The 2,359-nt window shown below is 42.7% G+C and overlaps 1 long non-coding RNA gene across 1 annotated transcript; it reads right to left on the bottom strand.

Moving 5' to 3' along the window:
• Positions 1–996: 996 nt before the first annotated feature.
• Positions 997–2,060, bottom strand: LOC123969988. Its single transcript, XR_006824837.1, has 3 exons — positions 1,749–2,060; positions 1,205–1,313; positions 997–1,112 (listed from the first exon to the last, which is right to left on the bottom strand). It is a non-coding gene; the product is annotated as an uncharacterized LOC123969988 (long non-coding RNA).
• Positions 2,061–2,359: the final 299 nt, after the last annotated feature.

The raw sequence follows: 2,359 nt of genomic DNA, 5'->3' as shown, positions 1-2,359 counted from the left end.
GTTAATTCAGCATTGTGCAGAACTTTGTTCTCCCCCTCTGGCAGTGAGTGTAATAACACAAACTTCTCTTAGCGCTCTCCACCAAGGAGAAGCTACACCAATGTTTGTAGCATTGATCATTTTTTTTTTCCCCCCCTGACTGGAATGCTTCCTCTGAGTTTTTTATCTGGAGCATCACCTCTTTAGGTTTTCCCGCAGCAGGTTGTGCCATTGCTGTAGCTTCTCCTTCGTAGAGCGAGCGCCGTTCACTTTCGCTTGGAGTGGCTTTGTCATTGCTGCATACAATACAATATTGCCAAAGCATATTTACATGAACTATACAATATAATAAACAATTCTCCATTATTTTACATCATTTCTGGTGAGCCAGTGTGGTAATGACACAAAATTTAAAATATCTGGTATACTGCAGAGATTTATCTGGGGGTGAAGCTTAGTCATCATTGTGAGAACTTGTTTGGCAAGGGCTTAGATGTAACCGGTTTTGTTGTTATATGTAGTCCTATGGTACATGGTATGCATCCTGTACTGTAAGCTTTGTTACAGATCGATATTTGAGAAATGTGTTTGTTTTCTTGCACAGTTAAAGTCAAAAGAGAAGATCAATACCACTCTCATACTTGTCAGTTAAGTTTGACTCTATAGCCAGGATAAGCTTAGACATTCACATAATATTTTAAGTTAACATGCATCTAAAAACTTTTAAAAAAAAGCAGCCATTTGCCTAAACACTTGACATGCAGCACCCCAACCAAAATAAAAAAAAAAAAAAAACCACACAACACACACACACACTAACACACCAATATTTTAATTCAAACCAAGCAAGTGGTTAAATTTAACCAAAAACAAGTTATTAGTTAACAATGCAAGCTGTTGAACCAAACCAAGCGAAGGTTAATTCAAACAGAACAAACTATTAAAGCAAGGACAGCAACCCATAAATGGAAATTAATAAAGAATAGCACATTCAGAAGGACAAGGCATAAACACAAGTCCAGCTAAAAATTTATTAAATCTAACACTAAAGGAGCAGCCGAACGATCACTAAGAGGCAACTCAACTAATCGCTGAGAGGCAAGACAGCCAGGAGAAGGAGGCTGATCCCGCGCCTGAAAAAACACAAAGAGGAGAGCAGAAAAGGATTAGCTCTCCTGCAGTGGAATCATCTGACACCACACACACACCACAGTCTGTAACCTACCGGGCAGCGAAGGAAGACTGGCGTACGGCCCGGAGAAGGGGAATCCTCCCACACACGGACGCCGAAGAGACCAAGCAAATATGTTGGCCTAACACCCAGGAAGAGGAGCCTGCGAGCAGTCAACTCACTGTTAAACCGCGCACAAACATACATATTTATGCCGCGTTTGAGACCGGTCGGAACTGTGATATTTCCCTGTTGAAACTTCTGACCTACAAAAACCATGGCTGACAAAGTGTACACACAGTTGCACCCTCAGTAGTGTTTTAGGTGTTACTTCTACTTACTTAAGCTTATACTTTACTAGTTCTGTGCACCCCTCTAGCTACATCACTTGGTAACCCTCAAGTCAGTCAGTGTTGTAGGTTACACTTCCTAATGTTTTGGCATTTTTAACATTAACTTTTATGCAGAGAAGATGGCTTTATGAGATTCCTTACGGTAGCCAGCTACCAACTAGGCCTAACATATTTCTACATCAATGTACTGTATTATTTAAATACATGCAAATATACTATTTGTTGCCTTTTAGTTTATGGTTTACCATTTACAGTGTATGCTTCCATGGGGCCTGCCATTGTTTTGGGGGTACATATCTTTTCTCCGAGCTCACAAGTAGGAAATCCGACTTCAAGTGGCGTTCCAGGGCAGTGAGCTGAGCTAGGCAGGGGCAGGATTTCCAGACAGGCAGGGAGCTGGGTGAGGCAGTGGCAGAGTTTCCAGGCAGGCAGTGGTCCTGAGCACAGAGAGACAAGGTAAGTGATCTCACAAGAAACAAACAACACAATATACAACTCGAGACTTGTAGGCTGCAGTGCCAATACCACTGAGGTAAGCTGACAATCTGCGGACAAGTAAGGTGAAGAACCAGGTTGATATACTGCAGAGTCTTGATTAGTGGAATGTCGATCAGGTGTGCAGGTGGAGAGCCAGGCCCAGAGTGAGAAGCCACACCCAGACAACACAGAGAGACAGACAGACAGACTAACAGGAGACACAGGGAGGGAAGAGAACATAAACACAAGGGGTCGGGGAGGAGAACTGCAGAATCATAACAATTTCCGAGTTCCAAGTTACCTGGAACGCAGCATTAGACAATCTCCTTACCAGTGAACGAACAGCAAACGGTGCGGAGGTGAATACCACAGATAATGT

The sequence above is a fragment of the Micropterus dolomieu genome, linkage group LG04 (genome assembly GCF_021292245.1).
Source record: "Micropterus dolomieu isolate WLL.071019.BEF.003 ecotype Adirondacks linkage group LG04, ASM2129224v1, whole genome shotgun sequence".
In the NCBI taxonomy this organism is placed as follows: domain Eukaryota; kingdom Metazoa; phylum Chordata; class Actinopteri; order Centrarchiformes; family Centrarchidae; genus Micropterus; species Micropterus dolomieu.
This window is presented reverse-complemented; position numbering and strand designations above follow the sequence as displayed.